The sequence below is a fragment of the Phyllobates terribilis genome, unplaced genomic scaffold, assembly GCF_046119375.1.
Source record: "Phyllobates terribilis strain yellow unplaced genomic scaffold, ASM4611937v1 Scaffold_3__8_contigs__length_932513732, whole genome shotgun sequence".
NCBI lineage: Eukaryota > Metazoa > Chordata > Amphibia > Anura > Dendrobatidae > Phyllobates > Phyllobates terribilis.
The window spans coordinates 214741789-214755122 of NW_027362763.1; positions in this window are offsets into that span (position 1 = coordinate 214741789).

Here is a 13334-nt window from a genome sequence, read left to right on the forward strand (position 1 = left end):
GTTAGAGAGCCATCAGCCGGCTATGCTTTGTTGTTCCCATTATTAACAAGTGCGTCTCCTATACTGTTATTGCGTATCCAGTGACTGCAAGGGCTGCCAAAAATTTGGACCCAACCCAATACCCCTTTGAAGAGACATAGAGGAGGGTCTCAGTAAAAAAAATGTTCCCATTATAAAGAAGCGGGTCTCCTATAGGGGTAATGCCCATGCTGTGACTGCAAGGGATGCCAAAATTTGGGAAAAACCCCACTAAGAATTTAAAGACACATAGAGCAGGGCCACAGTAACGACAAATTCCCATTAGAAAGGAGAGAGTCTGCTTTACTGTTGTAGGGTATGCAGTGAGTCCAACGGCTGACTAATTTTAGGAAAAACCCCACTAAGAATTTAAAGACACACAGAGCAGGGCCACAGTAACAAGGTACGACATGTTCCCATTAGAAAGGAGAGAGTCTGCTATACAGTTATAGGGTATGCAGTGAGTCCAACGGCTGACCAAATTTAGGAAAAACCCCACTAAGAATTTAAAGACACACAGAGCAGGGCCACAGTAACAAGTACGACATGTTCCCATTAGAAAGGAGAGGGTCTGCTGTTCAGTTATAGGGTATGCAGTGAGTCCAACAGCTGAACAATTTTAGGAAAAGCCCCACTAAGAATTTAAAGACACCTAGAGCAGGGCCACAGTAACAAGTACGACATGTTCCCATTATAAAGGAGAGGGTCTGCTATACAGTTATAGGGTATGCAGTGAGTCCAACAGCTGACCAATTTTAGGAAAACCCCCACTAAGAATATAAAGACACATAGAGCAGGGCCACAGTAACGACAAATTCCCATTAGAAAGGAGAGAGTCTGCTATACAGTTATAGGGTATGCACTGAGTCCAACGGCTGAGCAATTTTAGGAAAAACCTCACTAAGAATTTAAAGACACATAGAGCAGGGCCACAGTAACGACAAATTCCCATTAGAAAGGAGAGAGTCTGCTATACTGTTGTAGGGTATGCAGTGAGTCCAACGGCTGACTAATTTTAGGAAAAACCCCACTAAGAATTGAAAGACTCACAGAGCAGGGCCACAGTAACAAGTACGTCATGTTCCCATTAGAAAGGAGAGGGTCTGTTATTCAGTTATAGGGTATGCAGTGAGTCCAACGGCTGAACAATTTTAGGAAAAGCCCCACTAAGAATTTAAAGACACCTAGAGCAGGGCCACAGTAACAAGTACGACATGTTCCCATTATAAAGGAGAGGGTCTGCTATACAGTTATAGGGTATGCAGTGAGTCCAACAGCTGACCAATTTTAGGAAAACCCCCACTAAGAATTTAAAGACACATAGAGCAGGGCCACAGTAACGACAAATTCCAATTAGAAAGGATAGAGTCTGCTATACAGTTATAGGGTATGTACTGAGTCCAACGGCTGACCAATTTTAGGAAAAACCCCACTAAGAATTTAAAGACACATAGAGCAGGGCCACAGTAACGACAAATTCCCATTAGAAAGGAGAGAGTCTTCCATAGTGTTGGCCTATGTAGTGAATGCAAGGGCTGCCAAAAATTTGGAGGCCATTCAATGCCCCTTGGAAGAGACGTGGAGGAGGGCCTCATAAAAAAATGTTCCCATTAGAAAGGAGCGGGCCTCCTATACTTGTAATGCCCATGCTCAAGTGTATGGGCTGACAAACATTTAACCCTGGGGGGTATACATGAACATACTGTATAAACATTTTTTTTACGGGCATCATAAACACCCTTTAAAAAAATTATGTGGGTGTTGCATCACGGACCACCGTCACCCTGGTGATATGGTGGTGGAGGATGAGGAGAAGGAGGAGGACAAGAGCAAGTAGCCAAAATCAGGAAGCGTATACCCATGTGTGGGTGTGAAAAGGTTCATGGGAATAAACCTCCCAAGAAAAGACACTGGATTTGAGTTTATGTTACGCTATCATTCGGTGGTGTTGAGAAGTCTGGTCCAATCCAGCCCTTTTTCATTTTTATAAGAGTCAGCCTGTCAGCATTTTCAGTTGACAGGCGGATGCGCTTATCAGTTATAATTCCACCAGCGGCACTAAAAACCCGCTCTGATAAAACGCTGGCAGCAGGGCAGGCCAGGACCTCCAAGGCATAGAGAGCCAGTTCATTCCACGTATCCAGCTTGGATGCCCAATAATTATAAGGCACAGAGGAATCACGGAGGACGTTGGTACGGTCGGCAAGGTACTCCCTCAGCATCTTCCAAAACTTTGCACTCCTTGTGAGAGTACCCCGCGCCTCAGGGCCTGTGCGATGTGAGGGTCTGAGAAAACTCTTCCAGAACTTTGACAGTGTTCCCCTGCCTCTGCTGGATTGAAGTTGAGTCTCTCTCGCCTGTACTACTTGGTTGTCCAACGAAGTGTGCCCTCTGCAGCCAGCGTTTTCAGATGGGAATTTTTTTAATAGTTTGGCAACAAGGGCTTTCTGATACAGCCCCATTTTTGTAGACCTGCCCGCCTCAGGAATAAGAGATATAAAGTTCTCCTTGTAGAGTGGGTCTAGAAGTGTCACCAACCAGTAATGACTATCACCCAAAATTTTGAGAACGTGAGGGTCATGGGAAAGGCAGCGTAACATAAACTCAGCCATGCGTGCCAGACTACTAACAGGCAAGACTTCCGTGTCCTCACCAAGAGGATGACTGACCATGCTCTCATCCTCCTCCTCCTTTTCCTCTCTGTCCTCTGGCCATCCACGCTGAACAGACGGTATGACAACTGTGCAGGTAGTACCGTCTATAGTGCATGAAACTAGCTCCTGTCCTTCCTCCTCCTCCTGTTCCTCATTGTCACCCAATCCACGTTGGGATGAGATGAGGCTTGGCTGTGTGTAATCACCCTGTATGGTTCCTTGCTCCATCTCATCGTGCTCCACCTGCAATGAGTCCTCTTTGATTGTGAACAGAGAGCGTTTCAGAAGACAGAGAAGCGGGATGGTGACGCTAATTATGGCATCATTGCCGCTCACCATCTTGGTGGAGTCCTCAAAGTTTTGGAGAATGGTACATATGTCTGACATCCATGTCCACTCCTGAGGTTTTATGTGTGGAGTCTGAACTGAATACCGACGGCATTGTTGATGCTGGTACTCAACAACTGCCCTCTTCTGCTCATAAATCCTTCCCAACATCTGCAGTGTAGAGTTCCAACGCATGGGGACATCACACACCAGTCTGTGAGCAGGAAGCTGCAAACGCTGCTGAAACACGGCAAGGGCAGCGGAAGCTGTAGCTGACTTTCTAAAATGGGCACACAGGCGGCGTACTTTAACAAGCAGATCCGGCAGCTCCAGGTAGGATTGAGAAACTGCTGAACCACGAGGTTAAGCACATGGGCCAGGCATGGTACGTGTGTGAGCTCGCCTTGCCTCAGAGCCGCCACCAGGTTCCGGCCATTGTCACACACGACCATGCCTGGCTGTAGGTTCAGCAGTGTGAGCCACAGATCTGCCTGCTCTTTCAGAGCTGTCCACAACTCTTCAGCATTGTGCGGTTTGTCACCTTAGCATATTAGCTTCAGCATAGCCTGTTGCCGCTTGGCCGAAGCAGTGCTGCAGTGCTTCCAGCTTGTGACTGATGTGGTCATTTCAGAGATGGAGGCTGAAGAGGAGGCTGAGGAGTATGAGGTGCAGGAGCTGTAGACCGTGGGGGGAACCCTGATTAACCTAGGGCCCGCAATCCTTGGCGTCGGAAGGACGTGTTCCGTCCCAAGGTCCGACTGGGTCTCGGCTTCCACTATGTTATCCCAGTGTGCCGTCAACGAGATGTACCGTCCCTGCCCACAAGCACTTGTCCACATGTTCGTGGTTAGGTGGACTTTCCCAGTAACTGCGTTGTTGAGGGCACGGCTAATGTTTAGGGATACGTGCTTGTGTAATGCGGGGACGGCACACCGGGAGAGACTGGGGACCGAGTACCGAGGGGCGGCCGCCGCCAGCAGGTTGTGGAATGCTTCCGTCTCCACGAGCCTAAAAGGCAACATTTCGAGCACAAGCAGTCATGAAATGTGAGAATTTAGTAGTGTGGCCTGTGGGGCGTTGGCTGCATATTTGCGCTTGCGTTCCAAGGACTGGGGTATGGACAACTGAACTGGGACAAGGACATGGACGTTCTTCCTGATGCTGCTACTTGAGAGTGTGCAACAACAGGTGCGGGGCAGGAGGCATCTTCGCATGCACCATGGACAGGGGATTGGCTTGCATGCACAACAGTGGAAGAAACAATGGTGCCACCTGCAGACACTGTTCCTGGACCCTGGGGTTCGGCCCACAAAGTCGGGTGCTTTGCTGCCATGTGCCTGATCATGCTGGTGGTGGTCAGGCTGGTTGTTTTGCCACCCCTGCTGATGCTGGCCTGGCAGGTGGTGCAAAAGGCCTTTTTGGGGTTATCGGCAGAGTCTTTAAAAAACAACCCGACTCGGGAAGACCTAACAGTTGTACTGGCAACTTCCTTCGTGTTGGTGTTACGGGGAACGGTTGCCTGCCTTCTGTCTGCGGCCACCACACTGCTTCTTCCTGCCTGTTGGGGTGCTCTGCCTCCCTCCCCCTGTGTGCTGCTGTCCTCGCTCTGCATGTCCTCCTGCCAAGTTGGGTCAGTTACTATATCATCCACCACCTCGTCTTCCACTTCCGCACCCTGGTCCTCCTCCTGACTTTCTGGCAATTGTGTCTCATCATCGTCCACCTCTTGTGACACTTTCCCACCGTCTCCTTTGTGTGACCGTGGCTGCACAAATATTTGGGCATCGCTACACGCGATCTCCTCTTGCCCCGCTTCAAGTGGACCGGGCGAGAGGCCCGAGTCTATAAATGGAAAAGAGAACAGCTCTTCAGAGTGTCCAAGTGTGGGATCAGTTGTCTCTGGGTACTCGGCATGGTGGGAGGAAGGAGGATCAGGGTGAAGAATATGCGGTCCAGACTCATGGCTACTGAGACTTGACTGTGTGGAAGACAGGGTGGTGGCTAAGTGACTGGAAGCATTATCCGCTATCCAACCAAAAACCTTTTGACACTGCTCTGGGTTCAATAGTGGTGTGTTGCGGTCCCCTAGAAATTGGGACAGGAAGGTCGGGCGAGAAGATGTGGGTGTTTGTTGTGGCACAATTTCAGCTTGCCCACGGCCTTGTCCTTGGCCTCTGCATGCACCATTACCATCACATCCAGTTCCCCGTCCCTTGCCACGTGCCTTGCCCATTTTAAATGGAGGACAGTATCTTCCACGCTCACTACAAATGACTGAGTTTGGAGCGAACTTATATGTGATCCGTGTGACGGAGAAAACAGAGTTTCAAATAGCTGCCCTGTAGGTAAGTAGTTTGAACAGCAAACTGCTGTGAATTGCTTCACTGACACACTAAAGGAAATTTTTAATGGAGGCCAGAAATGGCAGTATTTTCTGACAACTTATATGTGATCCGTTTGACGGAGACAACACAGTTTTAAATAGCTGGATTTCTAGCGCTCTAATATGGAAAGGACCTGGCTGTATTCTGCAGTGCCAACAAGCAAATTGTGCAGAAAAACGGTGTTCTCTGGATTGCTTTTTAAGCAAATAATGAGGATTAAGATCCAAAGAAAAGTATTCCTGGCCCCTGAGACCTGGGCCTTTGTATAGAAATATCTAACAGCAGCAGAAGGCAGAATTGGAATAGAGCCTTTTGTGCTATATGCACTGCAGTCTGCTATATATCCTGCCTGCCTGATATCTCTGCAGATGGATTAGTTAGTCCTCAAAAGGACTGTTTGTTAAGATGGATATGTGTAATGTACGTTTTTTCTCCCTACACTACCTAATACACAAGCAAATCTCTCCCTGACGCAGCAGCACCTCTCCCTACACTGTCTGATCCGGAGTGACTGTGACGAGCATGACGCTATGCAGCCAGCGAATCACTGTAATGCCACAACCAACATGGCTATGGCATTACAGTGAGTGGCAGGCAATCCCTGCATGTTCATTGGCTCTGTAAAGAGCGCCAAACATGCAGGGAGGAGACCCTAGCTCCCGCCGAGCAACCCCGGAAATACTCGGTGAGATGCTCGGGCGAGTACCGAGCAGTGGCGAGCACGCTCGCTCATCACTATTCATTATGACAATTTCATAAAATATGAAGAATGAGAATCTACAGACTAATAGGAATCAGAAAAAGACTAGATAGAACACCTGGATGCAAACAATGTGTACCCTGCTTCATCAAGGTTTTTAAAACATTTTTTACTTGTGGTTTATTTAAAGTACGCCAAAGCCTTTAATTGCCCAGGAAATAATTTGTGTGAGATTATTCCATTTTCATCACACCCTAAAAATCATCACTGCTGTACTGACCCACACAAACACTATCTGTACCATTTTTTCTTTATTTTATGTCTTTCTATATCCATGTTTTTTTCACTATCCTACTTTATCACAAATTGACTGCTGCATTCTCTGCTTCTGCTTTTATACTGACTATGATAGTCCATCATGATTGGCTGTGTTGAATGCTTTGATGCCTGCAAAGCATTGTGGGTGAGCCCGCTCAGCCACACTCTAGTCATGTAAGGCTGCGTGTCCACTATGCATTTTTCAAGTGCTTTTTCTGCGGAATTTCCGCAGCGAAAACGCTTAAAAAACGCTTGCTGATATGTGCCCCATTATCCCCAATGATAATCCGCATGTGCTGTTTTCCGCTGCGGATTATCATTGCGGAAAAATCCGCAGCATGTCCATTATTTTTGCGGACACGCGGCGTAATTGCTGCCATTGACTTGCATTGAATTGCTTAATATCCGGATGACTACATGGGCACATGCGGATATTAAGCGATTCAATGTGCGGATGGTACCCGGGTCTGGAGAAGAGGAGACTCTCATCCAGACCAGGGTACCATAGTACCTGTTAAAAAAAAAGAATTTAAAATAAAAAATATACATTATATTCACCTTCTGATGGCCCGCGGTCTCCTGTACAGTGCGTCCTGGCTCCCCGGTGGCTCGCGATGGTGTAAAAGGACCTTCCATGACGTCATTCAGTCATGTGACAGGTCACGCGACCGCTGACGTCTGCGGTCGCGTGACCTGTCACATGACTAAATGATGTCATGGAAGGTTCTTTTACACCACCGCGAGCCATACAATAGACCGGACGCACCGGAGAGAAGACCGCGGGCCATCAGAAGGTGAGTATAATTTTTTTTTTTTTTTACCATTTTTATTCTTTTTTTTAACTATTAACTTGGTCACACTATATAAATCCATGCCGGTTCCATGGATTTATATAGTGTGACCAAATTGTCAAGCACTATTCCAAGTGATGCTAAAATCGCTTAGAAAAGCGCTTGATAATCCGCATGCAGAAATGCATGCAAAAACGCTTGACAAACGCTTCTACCTGGCAGGAAAAATGCATGTAAAATCCACGTGCGTTTTTCCTGACAGGGAGATGCAGAAAAAATCAGCACCATTTCTGCATCGGGGGCACTTTGCATCAACCAGAGAAGTCTTAGGCTATCTTCTCCAATGTGTAAAATGGTAGCGTCCGTTTTAGGAGATTTGCACAAATTGTTCAAGTTCACTGAGTTCAGCAAATTCTTAAAACATAAATCTGAAATTGATTAATTCATCTCTACTTAGGAGTAAAACATAATGAATATAGAAAGTGTTAAAATATTTGAAATACAACAAGCAGCAGATCCTCTTAAAACTCCTGTTACACCACCCACTATCAAAAGAACCTAATAATTCACCTTGAGCCACCATACTGATAGTAAATGTCACCAGGTATGAAAATAAGTACTGTATTTTTTAGACTATAAGACGCACTGGACCATAAGACGCACCTAGGTTTTCGAGGAGGAAAACAGGAAAAAAAATGTAAGCAAAAATGTGGTCATGATGCCCTGTTATGGGGGAGGGGGTCTGCTGCTGACACTGGTATTTGGGGTAATGTCCCCCAATTCTGTTAATATCCTCCATCCTGGTATGTATGGCCCCTCCTTCCTGGTATACCTGGCCCTCATCCCCATCCTGGTATGCATGGCACGCTTTGATCCCCCATCCTGGTATGCATGGTACCCCTTGATCCCGAATCCTGGTATACATGGCACCCCTTGAGCCCCCATCCTGGTATGCATGGCACCCCTTGACCCCCATCCTGGTATTCTTGGCACCCCTTGAGCCCCCATCCTGTTATGCATGGCACCCCTTGAGCCCCTATCCTGGAATGCATGGCATCCCTTGAGCCCCATCCTGGAATGCATGGTATCCCTTGAGCCCCCATCCTGGTATGCATGGCACCCCTTGAGCCCCTATTCTCCTCCAGCGCCGTCCCGCTCTACTGCCGACACTCTCACTGTGTGAGCCGCGCATGGCAGGGCGTGCATGGCATCCCTACCATGCGCTCTCACACAGTGAAGTGCTGTGCTGGAATAGTCACTGCTCCCCACGCCGGGACTGTGTGCGTGGATAGCAATGACCATTCAGTCTCTTCAACAGCCGACACACTGTACTGCAGCGCGGCTTCTGCTGCCGCTCTGTGGTCAGTGTGTCTGCTATTACAGACCATTGATATTCACTACAACTCATTGGAGTGGGTTGTAGGGAATATTCATGAGCTTTAATAGTGGGCACACTGACCGCAGAGCGCAGCGGCTACAGTGTGCCGGCTGTTAAGGAAAATTAATATTCATTGCTTTCCACGCCCATGGGCGTGGGGAGCAGGGAATATTCATTTTCTTTAGTAGCAGGCACAGCGTAGGCTGCAGCAAGCGGCTGCTGCCTCCTGTGCCCCACATCCCCACCACGCACAGCCATAGTATATAGTATTGGGACTATAAGATGCACCCCCCACTTTCCTCCAAAATTTTGGAGGAAGAAAGTGCGTCTTATAGTCTGAAAAATACAGTAATAAAGTACAAGTGTTCATGCAGGGAGCCAAAGACACTCCAATTCCAAATCTTGTAGTTAACTAAAAAGACATGACATTGACTAACTGGCAAGTTTTGAAAAATGGACAGAGCTCAGGCTGGGACAGGGTGTTCATTCCTTGCGGTGGCACACAGCTGCTGAAAAATGCACCAAATTCATTATAAGGAGCATGACTTTTAATGACTTTGGTTCACACTTCATCAAGACTAGTTTAAAAATTGATAATGAATTGGATCTATAGTCTGCAGAGGGGAAGCCAGGAGGAAAAATGCAGCCTACAAGTCATTTTAGGGCCAGATATAGTGTTATTCCTCATGTTCACACACAACAGCTTATTCTGAAAAGTTATAAGAAAGTATATGTAACCTTTAAAATGATATTCTCAAGTTGTACCTAGTTTATGGCAGGGTGGGCACTCCATGAGTGATAGTTTTGTATAACAGTAGAACTGTACTATTAATAGAACTATAAAAGTTCAGCACAAGTACTGCTATCCCACATTCAGCTATCAATGATTTGTTCTGGAATGTACACTGCTATCACTGTATTTACACATGTAGATAAAAGGGCATTTGAACAAGCAAAAAGCTGTAGATAGCAAGAGCCAAGAGCTGTGACTAGGAGATCTGCTTTGAAAGCTGTGGGCTGGTGATTTATAACTGCATCTCTTCAGAAGAAGTAGGGGGAGGAAGAAGAGCAGCTAACTGCTTTATAGATATAAAGGGGCTGGAGAGAGCTGACTGGGATGTTAAGAGTTAACTCCTCTCCAGGAATGTAGCTACAGTGCACTCTGCAGCGTCATGGAAACAAGCTTTACGCTATAAAAGATTTAATGCGGTCAAATTAAATACTTGAGAATACCCCTTTAAGTGGCATAAATTTCTGGACGCATACTCAGTATAAAGTATCCCTCATTCATAATGGAATACTTTCAATTTACTTTTGGTACTGGTGTTGTAATGAGTAGGACTGCAGGTGTTTTATAGTATGTTCACATGTTTTGTTTCAATTGTAGCTTAAAGGGAACCTGTCACGTCCTAGCTGCCCTCTAGACTGCCCCCATAGCATTGTTAGTGATGCAATGTGCATCACTAACAAGCTGTTTTCATGAAAATTGGTGAAGCTATAAAGATTTTATAACGTTTAATATACTTAGATCCTACCTGCGTTTTCAGTCATAGGGGCATGCTTGTCATATTCAGTCATGGGTGGGCGCAGCATTCACTCACTGCTGGCACCGCCCATGTATTTGAATCCTGCTCCTTGCAAGCGCTGATATTGTGGGGTGCAGGTGCAATTGTATATGTCCGGCTGCCTGCGCAGTGAGGCTGTGATTATCAGCTTTACTGCGCATGCACCGGGAACATAGCGCGTCATAGTGCATGCGCAATGAAGCTGTGTAGTTCGCAGCTGCACTGTGCATGCGCTATGATGCTCTATTCCCCGCGCATGTGCAGTGAGTTTGTGTGATTACCAGCTTCACTGCACATGCGCTATGTTCCCATTGAAGGAGAACTCACCACTTATCGTGACAGCCTGTTCCACTCATTGATCACCCTCACTGTCAAAAAGTTTTTTCTAATATCTAATCTGTATCGTCTCCCATTCAGTTTCATCCCATTGCTTCTAGTCTTTCTTTGTGCAAATGAGAATAAAGCTGATCCCTCTACACTGAAACAGCCCTTGAGATATTTGTAGACAGCTATTAAGTCTCCTCTCAGTCTTCTCTTTTGCAAGCAAAACATTCCCAAATCCTCCAACCGTTCCTCATAGGACATGGTTTGCAGACCAGTCACCATTTTGGTTGCTCTTCTCTGAACTTGCTCCAGTTTCTTCATGTGTTTTTTAAGATGTGGTGCCCAAAACTGTACACAGTATTCCAGATGAGGTCTGACCAAAGAGGAGTAAAGACCGATAATGACTTCACGTGATCTAGACTGTATGCTTCTGTTAATGCAACTCAAAATTGTGTGTTAATATACCCAAGTCTCTTTCACAAGTGCTGTTGCTTAGCCCTATTCCTCTCATTCTGTATATGCTTTTTTCATTTTTCTTGCCCAGATGTAGGACTTTGTTTTTTAACAAGGAGAAAACCATTCTGTTAGTTGCTGCCCACAGTTCCAGTTTGTTTAGATCTTTTTGAATCCTCTCTTCTCTAGTATTAGATATCCCTCCTAGCTTTGTGTCATCAGTAAATCAGTTTATTCTCAATTCCTTCATCTAAATCATTAATAATGATGTTGAACAACACTGGGCCCCGGACAGAGCCTTGTGGTACCCCATTTGAGACATTCCTCCAACTGGATGTGCAGCCATTTATGACCACTCTTTGGGTCCAATCACTAAGCCAGTTATGAATCCACCTAACAGTTGCCTTGTCCATTCCATAGTTGGTCATTTTTTCAATAAGAATGGTATGAGATACTTTGTTAAATGCTTTACTGAAGTCAAGATATACTATGTCTAGTGCCTTTCCCTGATCCACCCAGTCAGTAATTCTGTCATAGAAGAATATTAAGTTAGTCTGACATGACTTATTAGTTACAAATAAGGTCAAAAGTTCTGCACTCCTTTAGAGCTCAGAAGGACCAAGAAGTAACTATAGTGGAAAACCTTTGGCACATAAAAAGCGAAGCGCAGAGTGATGAATAAATGAGAATCATATTCACTGCCGACAAGAAGTGTAACAGATATTAGATCCAACGTTTCGGCAGTTTTATGTCTTTATCAAGGTTATCTGTATCGGTGCAAAATGTAACAATAAGTGCTTACAAATAATAGGTTTATACAAATCTCAAAAAGAAATGCAGACTTTTTTAACAGTAAAAAAAGGAACATTACAAACAATATAACAATAATTGTATCAATAATATCATATCACATGAGCATCTTGGTGTGATCAAAATCACAAAAAGTGTCAATCAGAACATGGAGAAAAACGCCAAATGATTTTATGCAGCAATCATAGCAGGCTTCAAGCTAAAGCAGGTAAGTATGCCTGGTGTAAAAAACGTAGATAGAGTTAGTAAAATATAAATTCCACAAGCAGTGACAGGTTGGCGAGACCCATGGAGCAGGAAAGAGGAGATGTAAACATATAACAGGTGCCACCATCGGTATACAAGGTAAGGAAAGGTAGGAGTGTTAGTGAATTACAACATATCAGGTATAGTAAAGCAGAGAACCATGAAAGGTGTACAACATACCTGTGTCAGTGTAGGTTAGCAGGTAACAGGTGCATAGCGATTCCCCCGGTGGAGTGTGCCGAGGAAAGAGGCAGTGACCGTTTTATGCCCGCGCGGTGGTGTCATGTCCGGATACGGGCATATCCGGACGTGCTCAAAGCGTACGCGCAGGCCGCCAAGTGATGGCGGAAAAAAACGAAGAGAGGATATGAAGATGTCAGAGAGCGCGTGTTGAAGAAGGTGGTGATGACCGAGAAAAGACGAGGGAGGCCAGGAAAGAGAAGCAGTGAGGGCGCATGAGCAGACCTGTTAAAGCAGAATAGGCCCACTCATTAGTTACAAACCCATGCTGGCTCTGGTTAATCACTTCATTCTCATAAAGGTACTTGCACACATGTTTAATAATTTGTTCAAGGATCTTTCCTGGTATAGAAGTAAGGCTCACAGGCCTATAGTTCCCTGGGTCCACCTTCTGCCCCTTTTTGAAGATAGGGACAACATTCGCTTTTCTTCAGTCTTCTGGGACTTTTCCTGTTCTCGAAGAATTTTCAAAGATTATGTAAAGTGGTTTAATAATTTCCTCTGCTGTTTGCCAGCTTCAACTGAAGACCTGTGAATGGACTCGACACGGCATCGTGAATATGCAGCAAAGGAGGAGGTGTCCAGCACCCGTAACAATGACTAATGATACGTGTATCCGAAACGCGTCAGCTTGGAACTGCTACTGTCCAGGTGTGTTCTGTATGTGCTTTTAATGGAAGAATAAAGCTTATCTTTTACTCACCTGAGTGCTGGATACTTCCCCCTTTGCTACTTAATGAATTTGGTGCATCTTGTCACTGGCATATGCCTCACCAGAAATGTTTGCCCAGCCAGAGACTGGAGTACATTTCTGACGTAAGCTACACCACTAAAGTAGGGTAATTTTTAAAAATGGTTCTGCCTGTGTGTCTCCATGCCCCTTCTTGCTCATGATCTACCCACTTTAGCAAATCTGGCTGAGACTGGTGTAAAAATGCCAAAAGCCAAACAATTTTTGTGCAGCTTTGTAAGGTTGGAAAAATCTTTTTGTGCAACTCAACTGTCTTATGCCAGAAATCTGGCAAACATTTTGTTGAATTGGGGTCCTTATACTTTCCTCCTGCAGCACTGCTGTGACAGAAATGAAGACGACAGGTCCCATGTGATATTGTCATGTCCTGTGCCC